The sequence below is a fragment of the Orcinus orca genome, chromosome 3 (genome assembly GCF_937001465.1).
Source record: "Orcinus orca chromosome 3, mOrcOrc1.1, whole genome shotgun sequence".
In the NCBI taxonomy this organism is placed as follows: Eukaryota; Metazoa; Chordata; class Mammalia; order Artiodactyla; family Delphinidae; genus Orcinus; species Orcinus orca.
Genome location: NC_064561.1, coordinates 15,392,547 through 15,413,662, shown reverse-complemented (window position 1 = coordinate 15,413,662; position 21,116 = coordinate 15,392,547). Strand labels below are relative to the sequence as shown.

Below are 21,116 nucleotides of genomic sequence, written 5' to 3'. Positions count from 1 at the left end.
CCTTGGCTCCTCTGTTATTCCTTTAATCTGAGTCTAGTCCTACCTCCCCTCCCCATGTCTACTCCTCCATCTCCCGTGACTGTGAATTTTAAGAGAAGTTGGGAACTTAGATGGAGGCAACCTTGTGGCCAGCAACATGCTCAATGCTTTTCCACGTTATTAAAGCAACCCCCAGTGTACATATTCTAATATTACTCCATTTTACAGATGAGGAAAACTGATTTTCCAAGAGGTTAAATAACTTGCCTGCGGTCACAAATGCTGGTCCAGAGGGATCAAAACCTAAGTCATCTAACCCCAAATCTTCTTGCTTCTACACTCAGTGGCTCTGTCTTATTCTTTTTTTTGTATTCCTGAAACAACAATTCACATTGTTGACATTCAGCAATGAATACGTTGAATGCTCGAGTGATAGAAGTTCTCAGAATGCACATCATCAAAACTGCATGGTCTATCCTCCATCCTTTTCCTCTCCCCCTGGATCTTCTTTGCCTGGCAGCGCTGAGGGGTGAGGAGGCGACAGATGGAGTCAATACTGATGAGAACTTTCAGGCAGACAGATGCATGAGGTCTAAAGAGGCCCATCATTTGTCAGTGACCTAGCCTGAATTATGTCCCTAAAGGACCTCTTGGAGGTATGAGTAATCACCCAGAGGGTCACAAGAAGGGGCCAGGTGACTATGAGGTTAAAGGACAGTTCATCACCAAAGGCAAAAAGGTACCTTCAGAACCAGCTGAGAAAGTGCCATTCTCTTTGGAGTCTGAGGCTAGGACAGAACAACAAAGTATCCAAGAACCCTCCTCCAGCTGGGAAGGTCTGGGATCTTATCCTACTTGTAAGCTAACAAGTTAGCTTGCCACAGTTTCATGGATGCTGGCAGAAGACTCATGGGTCAGAGGCAAAGGATTTTATTACTCACGCACAGCAAGTAGCATGAGCACCCCAAGCCACCAAGTCCCAATGGGGGCAATGCAGAGGTACCCAGGTAGACACCATGCATTGAGTGGCGTTGCACTGCAGCTGAGGAACACTGAACTCAGAAAATTGACCAGTTGTATAGAAAGCAGTAAGCGTTTGTGGGGGGTAAGTAGGCGGTGGGGGAGGAGGCATTATCTCATCCCTCAACGTTGCTCACTAAAACACAGCTCTGAGAAACAGCCCGAGCAAAGAGCAGTCAGGGCCTTGCATTTTAAGCATATCCAACAGGAATGTGCAGAGACACTCAGGCCTCATTGGTGATTGACTTTCCCAACATTGACGGACCCATACCTCAACCACTTCCCTACATAGTGCGGCTTCTATCTCCTTCCTCGTGTTCACCTCCATAGGGGCTGGCACCCCCAGTCTCACTAAGTCCCCAGTCTATCTCACTGCACACATGAAGTTCACATGGATTAAACAACCACTCTGACAGTGGCTCTGAAATCTGGTGAATCAGACCCAAATCCTGCCTTTGGTGAACTTGGAGACAAGCTTAGGGACTGTCTTATTCCATAAGAGCTGCTATAACAAAAATATAATAAACTGAGTGGCTTATAAACAACAGACATTTATTTCTTATAATTTTGGAGTCTAGAAAATCCAAGATTAAGGTGCCCGCAGATTCAGCAGATTTGGGCCTGCCTACCGGGAGCCCAGTTTCTTGCTGTGTCCTCACACAGTGGCAGGAGCAAGGGAGTTCTCTGGGGTCTCTTTTATAAGGGCACTAATGACATTCATGAGGGCTCAACCCTCATGAACTAATCACCTCCCAAATTGCCACCTCTGACTACCATCATATTGGGGATTAGGTTTCAACATAAGAATTTGGGGGGGCAACAAAAACGTTCAGTCCATAGCAGGGACTATGACACACGTTCAAATAAGTGTGACAAGTGACAGATGATGGTGTTTGTCAGAAATAAAATAGGAAAAACCTTGGGATGCCAGAGGTGGGCTTCTTCCTGGATTATATCTGCTGAAGGCTGATGTCATCCATTATGTAGGGAGCATGTAACAATCAAGATACAGAGCTATTTCATCAACACAAAGATCTCCCTCTTGCTATGCCTCTGTAATCACCTCCACCCCACTCCCTACCCCCCAATAAACACAATCCCTAGCAACAACTAATCTGTTTTCAGTCACTATAATTTTATCATTTATAGAATCTTATATAAATAGAATCATGCAGTATGTGACCTTTTGAGATTGACTTTTTCACTCTACGTAATTCCCTGAGGTATATCCAAGTTGTATCCTGCATCGATAGTTTATTTGTTGTTAGTGCTGAGTAGCATTCTGTGGTATGGTGGTACCACCATTTGTTTAACCATTCACCTATTGAAGGGCATTTCAGTTGTTCCCTGTTTCCCTGTCTTTTGGCTGTTACAAATAAGGGTGCCAAGAACATTTGTGTACAGGTTTTTCTGTGAATATCAGCTTTCACTGCTCTGGGATAAAGGCCTAAGTATGTAATTGTTGGGTCATATGGTAAGTTCATGTTTAGTTTTGTAAAATATTGTCAGACTCTTTCCTAAATGGCTATACCATTTACATTCCCACTAACGATGAATAAGTGACCTACTTTCTCTTCATCCTCGCTAGCACTTGGTGTTATCACTGCTTTTTATTTTAGCTATTCTGAAAAGTTTGTGGTGATATCTCATTGTGATTTTAATTTGCACTTCAATGACGTTGAACATAAATGTCTTGTCATGTCATTGGATCATTTTCTAATTGGATTGTTTGCTTTTTTACCATTGAGTTTTGAGAGTTCTCTATTACATCCTAGATATAAGCCCTTTGTCAGATATGTCGTTTGTAATTTTTTTTTCCTGTTTGTTGCTTGTCTTTACATCCTCTTAACAAGGTCTTTTGCAGAATAAGTTTTTCATTTTGATGAGGTCCAATTTAATATTTTCTTTTGTGGATCGTGTTTTTATTGTCATTTCTAAGAACTCTTCACTAAGCCCTAGGTCCTAAACGTTTTCTCCTGTTTTCTTATAAAGTTTTTATAGTTTTATGTGTTACATCTAAATCTATGACTCATTTTGAGTTGATTTTTGTGTAAGGTGTGAGCAATTTTTCAAATAAGTTGTATTATTCTTCTACTAATAAGTTTTATATACTCATGGTAGAAAAATCAGCAAATGCATGACATTACAGCAAAGAAAATTTAAATTTTTCATAATCCTACCACGTACAGAAAATCAGTTACATTTAGATGTATGTCTTCCCAGCTTTTAAAAAATCCTTTGTTTTTTATTTTTAGATTCCTTCCAATTCCTTTTGAAGATGAGGGAAGATTTCAAAATGAAACTTAAAGGTTAGATGGATTTTCATTCTCTTTCGTCTTCATCCTTTGATTGGCCAGTTTTATAGATGAGAAAACTAAAGCTTAGAGAGGATAGACATCTTGCTTTCTGAAAAGTCCAGTCAGAACTTGAACTCAGCTCAACCTGACCACCAGCCATCATTCACCATGCTATACTCCCCACAAGGCTAGATTACAAAAAAAGCCAACTGCTAGCACACAGAAAAGCAGAGGCAAAATTATTTGTCCAAGGCCTGGGGTCGTTTGGCAAGCCCGCTTGTAACTAATATGGAGGTAGAATATATCCTAACAGCTCTGGCCTGGAGGGCTAAAAAAGGTACCCAGGGAGAAATGAATACTTTGAAAAACAACAAATTAAGCATAGAGGGTCAAAATATTATACAACTATTAAGATAGAACTTAAGTGTGACCAGTGTTTTTATTATTAAAATAGATTATTTTCCGCAGGTGTCACAATAGAAAAATGGGCAGTGAAAATTTCTAGAATAAAAACGTTTAAAAAGCAGCTATAAAAGCTATTTTGGGAACAATTAGGGGAAATTTGCACGTGCACTGGTATCTGATGATGACAAGTTAATGTTAATTTTCTCAGGTGTGACATGGAGTAGTGTAATACTGTCTGCAACTTTCAAATGGGTGGGAGGCTGGGGAAGCTCTATCTGTCTAGAGAGAAAGAGAAAATGTGGCAAAATATTAACCTATGTCGTATGTAGGTAGAAAGAACACCGGTGTTCGTTGGGTCATTGTTTTAATTATTTCAATTTACTTTCGAAATAAAAAGGTAGATGTTGGGGTGGGAGAGAATCTCCTGACTTCTTTTCATAGCAAAACTTGTCTGAGCCATTGTGAGGAGCTAAGACCTTCCTGAGTCCCCCTCTAGGTGACATCTGCCATTCTAATGGTAGTTTGGGCATTCGGGGAGATTTTTTTTTAACCCTGGGCATTGGAAGACTGGCACTTGTGGCAGCACCAGGGTTTTCTTTTGGGATCATTTAGTGCTGTCCACAATGTTCTTCCCTTCCTAATTAAGGTATCGTAGGTATAGGACAATGATTCACACACAGCTAGCACCCGTTAACCAGAGTAACTCTCACCTCTGGTAATTCCTTTCTCCCAAAAAGAAAGCAAATACTGTATCTTTGAGGTTTAGTTGAAACAAAAACGGAGCTTTCCCTGACCGGGAATCGAACCCGGGCCGCGGCGGTGAGAGCGCCGAATCCTAACCACTAGACCACCAGGGAACACATGAGAACACCTTCTACATCGAGCTAGACTAAGTGTAGAAGGTGTGACGTAAACTGGGTTCGTGAATATGATTACATGAACCTCGGGTACTTACACCGCCTCCCTCTTCCACCTAGACAGTCTCTCGGCCACTGTAAATCCGAGAAAACAGGCAGTGGAGAACAGCAGGAACGGTAAAGTCTGAATATGGCCGCCTTCTCAGAAAACAGGAAAAAAAAAAAAAAACCACGCCAGTAGCACGGGGTAAATGCGCTTACGTATGTTAGCCAGCTTAGCCGAAAGTGGTAAAAAACGCCTGTCAGAAGTGGGATTCGAACCCACGCCTCCATTCGGAGACCAGAATGCCCACAGGGAAAGTACACACCTTGAGTCTGGCGCCTTAGACCACTCGGCCATCCTGACACGCTGGGAGCTGTTTACTCGTAGAGAGCCTGCTTCCTGCGGCAGTCTGCTGCGCGGCTCCGCCTCACGGTCCGGGCGGGCTGTTGCTGGATCCGCCCGGCCAGGGTGAAGGAGAACCGCCCGCTGGGCGCCGGCCGCCAGCCGCGGAGCTCTTGGAGGACACCGGGCACTCCGGAGTGCCCAACCTCGCTCTCCCGGGCGAAGCCAGAAATCGAGCCGGATCTCCAGAAGCAAGGACAATCCCTCTAGAAAACCGGAGGGGTTAGTGACCACCCGGCCCAGCAAAGGAGGGAAACTATAGCAGCAAAGGCAAAGAGAAAGCGCCAGGATGCAGCCCACCCGGGCTACCCGCCACTGCCAGATCCCGGGTTCCCGCCGCACATTCCTGGCCCTAGCTTCGAAAACTGGCTAGACGAGTGAATACAAGGAAAGCACTGGAATGTACGCTTGCCACAGAGTAAGCGACAGTGATTACTGTTGTTATTTCAAAATTATTAGGGCTTCTGCCTTATTGTCCCTGGCATACCCATCCTCTTAAGGTGCACCCCTCTTCCTCTGCCAAGTCCCCCAGCCGTGGTTAGAGATAATGGGGAGATCAGTGTTCAAGAAAAAAAATTCATTCATGACACTTGTCAAAGCACTGTAAGGAAGACTTTATTCAAGGGGGGAGTTATCAAGATATGTGTAGGTACCACTGCACCAGGGTCTTGCAGTGGGGGAGGAGAGATTAGACTCAGCTCTGAGTACAACAAGAGAGAGTGGAAATTTATAGCCAAAGAGAGAGGTTGGGAGGGCGTCATTGGATGGAAAATTACTAAGGGGGGGATTCTGTACAAACCGATCTAACAGGGTTCTTGCTGAAGGTAGGCCAGAATATCAGATATCACCTGGCAGATAGTAGAGGACAAGGAGCCCCGTTATATATTCAGGGTGATCATATATCAAGGATGGGGCATTCTGGTTAAACATATTTAGCAGGATTCTTGCTAAAAATGGACATTGTAGAGAGAAACATGGAAGTCCGAAAGACAGGCCTAGTTTAAAAAGAATTCAGGGGAGCAGTTAACAAAAGAGTGCACAGATAGCAAGAGTGCTTTAGCATCACATGGAAAGACCCCACTCCTGTGCTCCAGACCACATACCATTCACTCATTCATTCATTTGTTCATTGAGTCGTTATTGATATAGCAGTGAACAAAGTCCCTGCCCTGGCAAGCTGACTGCCGGTGAAGGGCACAGTCAGCACAAACAAACATACAGGCTGTAAGGACAAAACAAAATCAGGGCAATGAGATGGTGGAGGTCTATTTTTAGACCGGCTTGATCAAGTAAGACCTCACTGCAGTGACTTTTTCTAAAAATAATTTTCGAAAAGTAAAACACATGACTCCCATGCAAATATATGAATGATGCACATGTATCAAGATTTTACTCAACTCATTAATGAGGGGCTCTGTAAGATGTTATAACCAATTCAAAGGAGATTTTGAAGACATCATTTTTTTTTTTTTTTTATGGCTGCGTTGGGTCTTCGTTGCTGCATGCAGGCTTTCTCTAGTTGCAGCGAGCAGCGGCTACTCTTCGTTGCGTTGCACGGGCCTCTAATTGCAGTGACCTCTCCCATTGGGGAGCACGGGCTCTAGGCGTGTGGGCTTCAGCAGTTGTGGCTCGTGGGCTCAGTAGCTGTGGCTCATGGGTTCCAGAGCGCAGGCTCAGCAGTTGTGGCGCACGGCCTAGTTGCTCCGTGGTATGTGGGATCCTCCCAGACCAGTGCTCGAACCCGTGTCCCCTCATATTGGCAGGCAGACTCCCAACCACTGTGCCACCAGGGAAGTCTCCATTATTCTTTTAATAGTCAGCCAAAGGAATGTTGAAAAGAGATTGCTAACAGATGGAAGATAGGTTAATATATTAAGGGTATAATAAACTGTGATGTTTAAGGTATGGTCACTACTTTGGGGTTGTTTTTTTCCACCAGAGATAAAACAGGTGCATCTCTTGACAAATTTTATTTGTATTGCTATAAATAGGAATCTTTGGCCTTGCACTCAGACAGAAACCATTTGCATTACTATCGGTTTTCTACAAGTTAATTTCTACCCATATGGAATTGTGAAATAAAGTCAGTAGAAGCCAATCAAAGGTGCACATGGAATCAGATAATCCCCAAAAGATCTGCTAGACAATGCTAAGCTGTAAGGACACCTACTGTCCAAGAGAATCAGAGCTGAATAACAGTTAAAGCATTAAAAACATATTTTATCCAGGAACTATTGCAATAGGGGAAAAGAGACCTTATATAATAGAACTGGGCTCAATTCCAAATACAGCAAGGAAAAGTGGGGATTTCTGGCTAAGGAGCACAGTGGGTCTCTGGATGGAAAATGGCTAAGAAGAGACATCAAGAGTAGAGAGATTCTTGCTAAACTGATTTAATAGGATTCCTGCAGGCCTGGGTCATTAGATATCACCTGGAGAATGGTGGGGATGAGGAATTTGATTAGCTGTGGAGGGTGATCAGGTATTAAAGGTGGGGGGATCCTCACTAGACTAACTAGCAGGATTCTTATTAAAATTAGACTCTACAAGGCAGGACATGGAAGCGCAAGATCAAGGCCTAGTTGAAAAGAGGGCTCAGAGGAGCCTGACTAAATTTTGGTCAAAGAGGGAACTTTTGTCACACTAATAATCTCTTTTCTACTTTCAAGTTTTGGATAATCATTTCTTTCACATTGGAGCCTTAACTGAAGGGAGGACATAAGCATTGAGAGAAGGGGAGGGATATTTTCCCTCCCCTGACAATAATATCCTAATTTCTCTGGTGGCCTACTTGGCCTTCAGGAATGTCTGACCAGCCTGACCTTACCTCACAGTATCCCATGTACCCCAGTGAGCTAGCTGCTTCTTCCTCAACATGCTTGATCTGCCTTCATTCCTTCTAGCTCACCCAGAAAATCCTCTGAGACTCTGGAGGGCAAGGACCAGGGATACACCAGAGAAGAAAACAAAATGCCTGCGCTCAAGAAGCTCACATTCCAGCAAAGAAAGATGGAAAATAAACAAAATCATTATATGTGGGGAGTGATAAGTACTGTGAAGAAAAATAGAGAAAGAAGGGTAGAGAGAGATGTAAGTGGTTCAGAAGGTCTCTCAGGATGTGGCTTTTGAGCAGACATTTGAAGAGAGTCAGGGAGCAACCAGATAGAATATCTGTGGAGAGAGAGAACAGATGCAAAGGCCAGAAAGGAGTGCAAAACAGACAATGTGGCTGGAACTGAACGAGAGGGCCTGGTGCCAGGCTGAGTGAAGAGGAGAGCTGAGGTTTGGTAAGATATGGGCTGCTTTCCAAGGATCCTCTGCCTGCTATATGGAGAGTGGACTGCAGAGTGCATGAATGAAGCAGGGAGAAGAGTTGAGAGGCTAGTGCAAGCTCCCTTGGATGGACGAGGGGAACAGCAGGCCAGGTGGTGAGAGATAGTTGAATTCTGGATATGGAATGGAGCCAGATGGAGCCAATAAGATTTGTTGATGCACAAGAAGTAAAGAAGCGGCGAGTACCTAGAGGAATTTGGGCCTGAGCAACTGGCTAATAGGGAAGGCAGGGAGGAGGCAGACTGTGGAGGAGGGAGAGTATTGATTTTGATCTTCAAGTTTAAGATGCCTGTTAGTCATCACTAATCGTTAGAGAAATGCAAATCAAAACTACAATGAGGTATCACCTCACACCAGTTAGAATGGGCATCATCAGAAAATCTACAAACAACAAATGCTGGAGAGGGTGTGGAGAAAAGGGAACCCTCTTGCACTGTTGGTGGGAATGTAAATTGATACAGCCACTATGGAGAACAGTATGGAGGTTCCTTAAAAATCTAAAAATAGATCTACCATATGACCCAGCAATCGCACTACTGGGCATATACCCTGAGAAAACCATAATTCAAAAAGACCCATGCACCCCAATGTTCATTGCAGCACTATTTACAATAGCCAGTACATGGAAGCAACCTAAGTGTCCATCGACAGACAGATGGATAAAGAAGATGTGGTACATATATACAATGGAATATTACTCAGCCATAGAAAGGAACGAAATTGGGTCATTTGTAGAGACATGGATGGATCTAGAGAGTGTCATACAGAGTGAAGTAAGTCAGAAAGAGAAAAACAAATATCGTATATTAATGCATATATGTGGAACCTAGAAAAATGGTGCAGATGAACTGGTTTGCAGGGCAGAAATAGAGACACAGATGTAGAGAACAAATGTATGAACACCAAGGGGGGAAAGTGGCAGGGGGTGGGCATGTGGTGTGATGAATTGGGAGATTGGGATTGACATATATACACTAATATGCATAAAATGGATAACTAATAAAAACCTGCTGTATAAATAAAATTAAATTAAAAAAAATTTTAAATGCCTGTTAGAGGAGTCAAGTAGCAGATAGATACAAGCATCTGGAGTACAGTGGGAGATATGAAGTGGAAGCTCATTGGCCAATAAATTGTATTTACTTGTATCCCTGCCATAAAACAGGGAATTCGCTGGCAGTCCAGTGGTTAGGACACCGCGCTCCCACTTCAGGGGACACGGGTTCGATCCCTGGTCGGGGAAATAAGGTCCCGCGTGCCGCCTGGGGCAAAAAAAAAAAAAAAAAAGGCATAAAACAGGATGAGCTCACCTAAAAAGTGGGTATAGAGGCCAAAGACTGAGCCCTGGGACGTTCCAATAAGTTGAGAAAGAGGAGGAAGCAGCATAGAAGGCTGAGAAAGAATAGCCAGTGGGAAAGAAAGAAGAAGAGAAGACTGTGGTGTTGTAGAAACCATGTGGAGAAAGAGGGTAGAGGAAAAGAAAAGTGATCAACCGTCCAATGCTGCTGAGGAGAGTAACTTGAGAACCCAGTGGAGCAGGGTTCTGGTGAGCTTGGAGGACAGACTGGAGGTGATGACAGTACATACTGATGCCCTTTGGGAGGTGTTCTGCCCTAAATGGCATCAGCAATACGGAATGCTAGCTGCAGGAGACCACAGAATCAAGGTTTGGGTTTGTTTGAAAACAGACATTACGTGATGTGTTGTATTGATGGCAATGATCCTGTGTTGTTATACTTCTTAGCATTCTCTGGACTCCTCTGGCCATGTGGTGAGACTACTTCTCATGGTTTTTGTTTGTTTAAAAAAAAAAAAACTGAGGAGGGACTTCCCTGGTGGCACAGTGGTTAAGAATCCACCTACCAATGCAGGGCACATGGGTTCAAGCCCTGGTCTGGGAAGATCCCACATGCAGCGGAGCAACTAAGCCCCTGAGCCTGTGCTCTAGAGCCCACGAGCCACAACTACTGAAGCCAGCGCACCACAACTACTGAAGCCCGTGCGCCTAGAGCCTGAGCTCCGCAAGAAGAGAAGCCACTGCAATGAAAAGCCTGCACTCCGCAACGAAGAGTAGTCCCCACTCGCCGCAACTAGAGAGAGCCCGCACACAGCAACGAAGACCCAACACAGTCAAAAATAAATAAATACATTTATTAAAAAAAAACTGAGGAGAAATTGATATAACATAAAATTAACTATTCAAAGTAGCATTTAGTACATTCACTATGTTGTACAACCACTATCTCCAAAATATTTTCATTATCACAAAAGCATACCTTGTACCTGTTAAGCAGTTACTCCCTGTCTTAGTCAGCTTGGGCTCCTGTAATAAGATGCCATAGACTGGATGGCTTAATAAAAATTTATGTTCTCATGGTTCTGAGGGCCCCACCCTCATGAACTTGTCTTAACCTAATTAGCTCCCAAAGTCCCCATCTTAAAATACCATCACATTGGGGAGTAGGGCTTCAACATGTAAATTTGGGGTGGCATAATTCAGTGGCCAGCACTCCCCATTCCTCCCTTCCTCTAGCCCCTGGCAACCACCAATCTGCTTTATATCTCTGTGAATATACCTATTCTGGACATTTCATATAAATGGAATATTATATACAATCTTTTGTGCAGGGCTTCTTTCACTTAGCTCACACGCCAAGTAAGTGTGCATCCATATTGTAGCATGTATCATTACTTCATTCCTTTTCATGGCTGAATAATATTTCATTGTATGGATATATCACAATTTGTCCATTGACAGACATTTGGGCAATTTTAGCTATTATGGATAGTGCTCCTATAAACTGATGTGTACATGTGTTTAAGTACCTGGTTTCAATTCTTTGGGTAAATACCTAGGAATAGAATTGCTGGGTTATTGGTAATTCTATTTTGGGTCATTAGAATCTATTTTCCACAGTTGTTGAACAATTTACATTCCCACTGGCCATGTATGAGGATTCCAATTTCTCCTATTCGCTCCCTAGCTGCTTTTTTTTTTTTTTTTTGATTATAGCCACCCTCCTGGGTATGAAGTGGTGACTCACTGTGGTTTTAATTTGCATTTCCCTAAAGACTAATATATTTTCATGTGTTTCTTGGCCATTTGTATGTATTCTTTGGAGAAATGGCTATTTCTTTGTCCATTTAAAAACTTGGGGTGTTTGTCTTTTTGTTATTCAGTTGTCAGAGCTCTTTGTATATTCTGGATACTAGACCTTTATTAGCTATATGACTTGCAAATATTTTTTTCCATTCTGTAGGCTGTATTTTCATTCTTCATAATGTCCTTGATGCATAAATTTTTAAAATTTTGATTACGTGTAATTTATCTAGTTTCCTTTTGTTGCTCACGCTTTTGGTACCCTAAGAATCCATTGCCAAATTGGAGGTCATAAAGATTTATCCCTATTTTTCCTAATAGTTTTATTATTTTATCTCTTATATTTATGCTGTTGATCTATTTTGAGTTAATTTTTGTGTGTGGTATGAGGTAGGGGTCCAACTTCATTCTCTGCATGTGGATATCCAGCTGTCTTAACACCATTTGTTTAAGAGACTATTCTTTCCTCATCATTCAAAATCCATTGACCCTAGATATATGGGCTTATTTCTGGGCTCTCAAATCCATTCCAGTGGTCTATATGTCTATCTTTATTCTAGTACCACACTGTCTTGATAACTTTTTTATAGTTTTGTAATAAGTTTTGAAATCAGGAAGTGTGAGTCCTCCAATTTTGTTCTTTTCTTCAAGATTGTTGAGGCTATTTGAGGGCCCTTGTAATTATAGATACATTTGAGTATTGGCTTTTCCATTTCTGAAAAAAAAAAGCCATTGGAATTTTGTTACAGATTACATCACTTTGGGTAGTTTTGACTCTTAACAATATTGTGTTCCAGGCAATGAATATGGGGTATATTTCCATTTATATATGTCTTTAATTTATTTCAGTAATGTTTTTTAGTTTTCAATGTATAAATCTTTCACCTTTCTGGCTAAATTTATGCATACGGGGCTTCCCTGGTGGCGCAGTGGTTGAGAGTCCGCCTGCCGATGCAGGGGACACGGGTTCGTGCCCCGGTCCGCGAAGATCCCACATGCCGCGGAGCGGCTGGGCCCGTGAGCCATGGCCGCTGACCCTGCAGGTCTGGAGCCTGTGCTCTGAACGGAAGAGGCCACAACAGTGAGAGGCCCGAGTACCGCAAAAAAAAAAAAAAAAAATTTATGCATAAGTATTTTATTCTTTGGGGGCTATTGTAAATGGAATTTTCTATTGTAAATGGAATTGCTGGTGTATAGAAACACAACTGAATTTTGTGTTTTGATCTTGTACTCTACAATTTTGCCAAACTAAACTTGTTTGTTAGTTCTAATAGTGTGTGTGTGTGTGTGTGTGTGTGTGTATTCATTGGGATTTTTAATATATAGGATCATGTCACCTGTGATGACAGAAAGTTTTACTTCTTCCTTTCCAATTTTGATGCCTTCTCTTTCTTTGTCTTGTCTAATTGCTTTGGCAAGAATTTCTTAGCACAATATTGAATAACAGTGGTGAAAGTGGACATTTTGTCTTGTTTCTGATCTTAGAGGGAAAACTTTCAGTCTTTCCCCATTGGCTATGCTGTTAGTTGTGGGGTTTTCATACATGCCCTTTATCATGTCACGGAAGTTCCCTCACAATGCTTTTATATTTTATTTTTCTTTTTCTGGCTGTGTTGGGTCTTCATTGCTACACGTGGGCTTTCTCTAGTTGCGGCGAGTGAGGGGCTACTCTCTGTTGCAGTGCATGGGCTTCTCATTGCGGTGGCTTCTCTTGTTGCAGAGCACGGGTTCTAGGCACACAAGCTTCAGTAGTTGCAGCACACAGGCTCAGTATTTTGTGGCTCATGGGCTCTAGAGTGCAGGCTCAGTAGTTGTGGTACACGGGCTTAGTTGTTCCGCCACATGTGGGATCTTCCCAGACCAGGGATCCAACCAGTGTCCCCTGCATTGGCAGGCAGATTCTTAATTACTGCACCACGAGGGAAGTCCCCCTCACAATGTTTTTAAATACATAAGACAAAATACATAGAGTTACAAAGGAAACTAATTATGTTGAAATTGTTATCAAAATACTAAAATTAATTTGTGCTATATTAATATGTGTGCTTATTTATTAACACATTAAATAACAAGATATAGTAGCATTTTGAGTTAGTGATAAATATAAATGACATTCTGAAATATCTGCAACAACTGGAACATGGTATGAAAATATCTATGATTTTTATTTGTGACAGTAGGTCCTGCTAATACTACTGTAGTTTGTTGTCTGCACTGTTAATGGAAAGAGATGCTCAATTTTAGCTAGAGTTTAGTGAAGATAAAGATGTAAATTGTTTCCCATCCAAATTCATGGGCCCCTGAATTCTACCCACTGGAATCCCAAGTTAAGAACCTCTCAAGTTGGGAGAAAATTGGTGATAGAAAAGACGGACATGATTGGGATGGAGGTGTAGGGAAGCAGCAAGCTGTTGTGCCCAGGAAAGTATTGGCCTCAGATTTCCACATAAATGTTACAGGGACAGTAGCAAAGATTTCTTGCCAAGGGATTAAGACACAAGGAGAGGGGGCAAGGACATAAGGGTGAGCACCAGGGGAATGACTACAATGGTAGAACCCGGACTGGAAGCTGCACAAAGTGAGGAGGGAGGACAGAGGTGGAGTGGGTCAGTAACAAGGTGGCAGGCTGGAGTTCCAGTGGGGTCAAGAGTGGACCAGAGCAGCCCAGCGCAGCCCACCTGCCCACGCATGTGCCCGCCAGACCTGCAAACTTGTGCCACTGGCTGTGCCTGTCCCCGGGGAGCCCGAGTGCCCGCAGCCCGTGCCTCCCACCCATCTCCAGCCATGGCCATGTGGCTGACAGGGTCTTGGTGCTCTGGCCAGGTGTCAGGCCTGAGCCTCTGAGGTGGGAGAGCCGAGTTCAGGACATTGGTCCACCAGAGACCTCCTGGGCCCATGTAATATCAAAGAGCAAAAGCTCTCCCAGAGATCCCCATCTCAACGCTAAGACCCAGCTCCACTCAACGACCAGCAAGCTACAGTGCTGGACACCCTATGCCAAACAACTAGCAAGACAGGAACACAACCCCACCCATTAGCAGAGAGGCTGCCTAAAATCAAAATAAGTTCACAGACACCCCAAAACACACCACTGGACGTGGTCCTGCCTACCAGAAAGACAAGATCCAGCCTCATCCACCAGAACTCAGGCACTAGTCCCCTCCACCAGGAAGCCTACACAACCCAGTGAACCAACCTTAGCCACTGGGGGCAGACACCAAAAACAACGGGGACTACAAACCTGCAGCCTGCGAAACAGAGATCCCAAACACAGTAAGTTAAGCAAAATGAGAAGACAGAAAAACAACAGTAGATGAAGAAGCAAGGTAAAAACGCACCAGACCAGACAAAGGAAGAGGAAATAGGCAGTCTACCTGAAAAAGAATTCAGAGTAATGATAGTAAAGATGATCCAAAATCTTGGAAATAGAATGGACAAAATGCAAGAAACATTTAACAAGGACCTAGAAGAACTAAAGATGAAACAAACAATGATGAACAACACAATAAATGAAATGAAAAAGACTCTAGATGGGATCAATAGCAGAATAACTGAGGGAGAAGAATGAATGAGTGACCTGGAAGATAAAACAATGGAAATAACTACCGCAGAGCAGAATAAAGAAAAAAGAATGAAAAGAATTGAGGACAGTCTCACAGACCTCTGGGACAATATTAAACACACCAGCATTCGAATTATAGGGGTCCAAGAAGAAGAAGAGAAAACAAAAGGGACTGAGAAAATACTTGAAGAGATTATAGTTGAAAATTTCCCTAATATGGGTAAGGAAATAGTCAATCAAGTCCAGGAAGCGCAGAGAGTCCCATACAGGATAAATCCAAGGAGAAACATGCCAAGACACATATGAAAAAAACTGTCAAAAATTAAATACAAAGAAAAAATATTAAAAGCAGCAAGGGAAAAGCAACAATTTACACAAAAGGGAATCTCCATAAGGTTAACAGCTGATCGTTCAGCAGAAACTCTGCAAGCCAGAAGGGAATGGCAGAACATACATAAAGTGATGAAAGGGAAAAATCTACAACCAAGATTACTCTACCCAGCAAGGATATCATTCAGATTCAAAACTAAAACCTTTACAGAGGAGCAAAAGCTAAGAAAATTCAGTAGCACCAAACCAGCTCTACAACAAAGGTTAAAGGAACTTCTCTAGACAGGAAACACAAGAGAAGGAAAAGACTTACAATAACAAATGCAAAACAATTAAGAAAATGGTAATAGGAATATACATATCAATAACTATTTGAAATGTAAATATATTACAGGCTCCAAGCAAAAGACATAGACTGGCTGAATGGACACACAAACAAGACCTGTATATATGCTGTCTACAAGAGACCCACTTCAGACCTAGGGACACATACAGACTGAAAGTGAGGGGATGGAAAAAGATACTCCATGCAAATGGAAACCAAAAGAAAGCTGGAGTAGAAATTCTCATATGATACTAAATAGACTTTAAAATAAAGACTATTAAAAGAGACAAAGAAGGACACTACATAACGATCAAGGGGTCAAACAAAGAAGAAGATATAACAATTGTAAACATTTATGCACCCAACATAGGAGCACCGCAATACATAAGGCAAATGCTAAGAGCCATAAAAGGGGAAATTGACAGTAACACAATATTAGTAGGGGACTTTAACACCCCACTTTCACCAATGGACAGATAATCCAAAGTGAAAATAAATAAGGAAACACAAGCTTTGAATGATACATTAAACAAGATGGACTTAATTGATATTTATAAGACATTCCATCCAAAAACATCAGATTACACTTTCTTGTCAAGTGCTCATGGGACATTCTCCAGGATAGGTCATATCTTGGGTCACTAATCAAGCATTGGTAAATTTAAGAAAATTGAAATCATATCAAGTATCTTTTCCTACCACAACACTATGAGACTAGATATCAATTTCAGGAAAAAATCTGTAAAAAATACAAACACATAGAGGCTAAAAAATACACTACTAAATAATCAAGAGATCACTAAAGAAATCAAAGAGGAAATCAAAAAATACCTAGAAACAAATGACAATGAAAACACGATAACCGAAAAGTTATGGGACACAGCAAAAGCAGTTCTGAGAGGGAAGTTTATAGCAATACAATCCTACCTCAAGAAACAAGAAACATCTCAAATAAACAATCTAAACTTATACCTAAAGTAATTAGAGAAAGAACAACAAAAAACCCCAAAGTTAGCAGAAGGAAAGATATCAAAAAGTTCAGATCAGAAATAAATGAAAAAGAAATGAAGGAAACGATAGCAAAGATCAATAAAACTAAAAGCTGGTTCTTTGAGAAGATAAACAACATTGATAAACCATTAGCCAGACTCATCAAGAAAAAAAGGGAGAAGACTCATATCAACAGAATTAGAAATGAAAAAAGAGAAGTAACAACGGACACTGCAGAAATACAAAGGATCATGAGAGATTACTACAAGCAACTATATGCCAATAAAATGGAAAACCTGGAAGAAATGGACAAATTCTTATAAAAGCACAACCTTCTGAGACAGAACCAGGCAGAAAGAGAAAATATGAACAGACCAATCACAAGCACTGAAATTGAGACTCTGATTAAAAATCTTCCAACAAACAAAAGCCCAGGACCAGATGGCTTCACAGGCAAACTCTATCAAACATTTAGAGAAGAGCTAACACCTATCCTTCTCAAACTCTATCAAAACATAGCAAAGGGAAGAATACTCCCAAAATCATTCTACGAGGCCACCATCATCCTGATACCAAAACCAGATGTCACAAAAAAAGAAAACTACAGGCCAATATCACTGATGAATATAGATGCAAAAATCCTCAACAAAATACTAGCAAACAGAATCCAACAGCACATTAAAAGGATCATACATCACGATCAAGTGGGGTTTATCCCAGGAATGCAAGGATTCTTCAATATACGCAAATCAATCAATGTGATACACCATATTAACAAACTGAAGAGAAAACCATATGATCATCTCAATAGATGCAGAAAAAGCTTTCAACAAAATTCAACACCCATTTATGATAAAAACCCTCCAGAAAGTAGGCATACAGGGAACTTACCTCAACATAATAAAGGCCATATATGACAAACCCACAGCCAACATGGTTCTCAATGGTGAAAAACTGAAACCATTTCCACTAAGATCAGGAACAAAACAAGGTTGCCCACTCTCACCACTATTATTCAACATAGTTTTGGAAGTTTTAGCCACAGCAATCAGAGAAGAAAAAGAAATAAAAGGAATCCAAATCGGAAAAGAAGAAGTAAAGCTGTCACTGTTTGCAGATGACATGATACTATACATAGAGAATCCTAAAGATGCTACTATAAAACTACTAGAGCTATCAATGAATTTGGTACAGTAGCAGGATACAAAATTAATGCACAGAAATGTCTTGCATTCCTACACACTGATGGTAAAAAATCTGAAAGAGAAATTAAGGAAACACTCCCATTTACCACTGCAACAAAAAGAATAAAATACTTAGGAATAAACCTACCTAAGGAGACAGAAGACCTGTATGCAGAAAACTATAAGACACTGATGAAAGAAATTAAGGATGTTACAAACAGATGGAGAGATATACCATGTTCTTGGATGGGAAGAATCAACATTGTGAAAATGACTATACTACCCAAAGCAATCTACAGATTCAATCCAATCCCTGTCAAACTACCAGTGGAATTTTTCACAGAACTAGATCAAAAAATTTCACAATTTGTATGGAAACACAAAAGACCCCGAAGATCCATAGCAATCTTGAGAAAGAAAAATGGAGCTGGAGGAATCAGGCTCCCTGACTTCAGACTATACTAAACCTACAGTAAGCAAGACAGTATGGTACTGGCATAAAAACAGAAATACAGATCAATGGAACAGGATAGAAAGCCCAGAGATAAACCCACGCATATATTGTCTCCTTATCTTTGATAAAGGAGGCCAGAATATATAATGGAGAAAAGACAGCTTCTTCAATAAGTGGTGCTGGGCAAACTGGACAGCTATATGTAAAAGAGTGAAATTAGAACACTCCCTAACACCATATACAAAAATAAACTCAAAATGGATTAAAGACCTAAATGTAAGGCCAGACGCTATAAAACTCTTAGAGGAAAACATAGGTAGAACACTCCATGACATAAATCACAGCAAGATCCTTTTTGACCCACCTCCTAGAGAAATGGAAATAAAAACAAAAATAAACGAATGGGACCTAATGAAACTTAGAAGCTTTTGCACAGCAAAGGAAACCATAAACAAGGCAAAAAGACAACCCTCAGAATGGGAGAAAATATTTGCAAACGAAGCAACTGACAAAGGATTAATCTCCAAAATTTACAAGCAGCTCATGCAGCTCAATATCAGAAAAACAAATAACCCAATCCAAAAATGGGCAGAAGACCTAAATAGACATTTCTCCAAAGAAGATATACAGATTGCCAACAAACACATGAAAGGATGCTCAACATCACTAATCATTAGAGAAATGCAAATCAAAACTACAATGAGGTATCACCTCACACCTGTCAGAATGGCCATCATCAAAAAATCTACAAACAATAAATGCTGGAGAGGGTGTGGAGAAAAGGGAACCCTCTTACACTGTTGGTGGGAATGTAAATTGATACAGCCACTATGGAGAACAGTATGGAGGTTCTTCAAAAGACAAAAAAATGGAACTACCATATGACCCAGCAATCCCACTACTGGGCATATACCATGAGAAAACCATAATTCAAAAAGAGTCATATACCACAATGTTCATTGCAGCACTATTTACAACAGCCAGGACATGGAAGCAACCTAAGTGTCCATCGACAGATGAATGGATAAAGAAGATGTGGCACATATATACAATGGAATATTACTCAGCCATAAAAAGAAACAAAATTGAGTTATTTGTAGTGAGGTGGATGGACCTAGAGACTGTCATACAGAGTGAAGTAAGTCAGAAAGAGAAAAACAAATGCCATGTGCTAACACATATATATGGAATCTAAAAAAAAAAAAAAATGGTTCTGAAGAACCTAGGGGCAGGACAGGAATAAAGACTGAGACACAGAGAATGGACTTGAGGACACCGGGAGGGGGAAGGGTAAGCTGGGACAAAGTGAGAGAGTGGCATGGACATATATACACTACCAAATGTAAAGTAGCTAGTGGGAAGCAGCCACATAGCACAGGGAGATGAGCTCGGTACTTTGTGTCCACATCGAGGGTTGCGATAGGGTGGGTGGGAGGGAGCCGCAAGACAGAAGAGATATGGGGATGTATGTATATGTATAGCTGATTCACTTTGTTATACAGCAGAAACTAACACACCAGTGTAAAGCAATTATACTCCAATAAAGATGTAAAAAGAAAAAAAAAAAAAGGAGTGGACCAGAAGGAGTGGACTAGAAAGAGAGGTGGTGTTAGAGCAAGATACTTGAAATACCTAGAATACGTTTTGAGAGGAACTGAAATGTTGCCATGTAGCAAGAAGATGCAGCTTTTAGGACTGCTGGGCAGGACTGAGGAAAGCTTTAAAGCTATTTGGCTAAATTCTACTACTGATGTGATATTTTCTTTTCTAGATTCATTTATTGTAGCTTTATCAATTTTAAAAAATGTTCAAATTCCATAAAATATTTCATGCATAAACTAAAATCTGTGCTCACCAAACATATTACACTTTGTAGTTTACACTGTTTCGCCACTTTAGCTTCCAGGCAAGTGGCTACGTAGAATGACAGAATTGTTTAACTCAAGCTGAATCTCCATCTTTACAACCACTGTGCTATGGTTTATTTTGAATCCACTATTTAAATACAGGTGTATGTGGTACCTTAAGCCATGGAGATGCTATACGTGCCCAAAGTGAGCTCAAATGCTTCCAAACCAAACTGTTAGGAACTTACTTTGGAAGTGAGCCTGTGTAGCCGAGTGGGCCAACCCAGCAATGGGAGTTCTCCAAATTAACCTCCATGTAGAATATAATGTTTATTAAAGGACAAACAAGAATGTGCTACTTGAAGCATAAGGATCTTGAGATAGACTAACTGAACTGTAATTCTACAGTTGTTTAGAATTTAGACCACTAGGACATTTTACCTGGGCCAAGTGTTTTGTCACTAACATTGTTTATGATTGATAGGGTATGATGGTAATTAAAAAGCACTGACTTATCTGCTTTTATTTTGTATTTAAACTCTTTACAGGCAATGCCCCTGACTCTGGTTCTAACTCCACTCGGCTGCCTTTTTGCTGTTTCACCTCCTGGAAGTAGATGCATATGTACAAGATAACAATGCCCTGGGACTTAAGGTGTCTTCTTACCTTGCTGTAGGGAGCTGGGTGAAGTGGAGATGATGGGCAGAGCAAGAATTGGGGGCAGGCTGAGGAGGAGGTAGTGCCAGGCTAGGGCAGGGTAGGAGTTATGGGGTGGAGGATGGAACAATAATGAAGAGTCAGGGTCATCTGATTTAGAGGAGTCTTTTCTTCCTGCTCTTAGAACTTTGTCTCCTTAGTGCCTCAGAGTCCTTCCCCCAAGCTTCCCAGTTGTTTCTCTGATCTCCTTCGACATTCCCTTTCCCCTCTCCTGCCCACCCCCAAGACAAGATACCTTCAAGATAAACTGAGCTTTAGTAGATGAGCAAGG

At 41.3% G+C, this 21,116-nt stretch overlaps 1 long non-coding RNA gene and 2 other non-coding genes across 3 annotated transcripts in view; 1 reads left to right on the top strand and 2 right to left on the bottom strand.

Moving 5' to 3' along the window:
• LOC125964108 (uncharacterized) overlaps positions 1-14,579 on the top strand; it is a 60,084-nt gene extending 45,505 nt beyond the window's left edge. The window contains exon 4 of the long non-coding RNA XR_007476791.1: positions 14,503-14,579. This is a non-coding gene — a long non-coding RNA (uncharacterized LOC125964108). The remainder of the gene's footprint in view (positions 1-14,502) is intronic.
• TRNAE-CUC (transfer RNA glutamic acid (anticodon CUC)) lies at positions 4,487-4,558 on the bottom strand. Its single transcript has one exon. It is a non-coding gene; the product is annotated as a tRNA-Glu (tRNA).
• On the bottom strand, positions 4,859-4,964 carry TRNAL-CAA (transfer RNA leucine (anticodon CAA)). The gene is made up of 2 exons: positions 4,927-4,964; positions 4,859-4,904 (listed from the first exon to the last, which is right to left on the bottom strand). It is a non-coding gene; the product is annotated as a tRNA-Leu (tRNA).
• Positions 14,580-21,116: the final 6,537 nt, after the last annotated feature.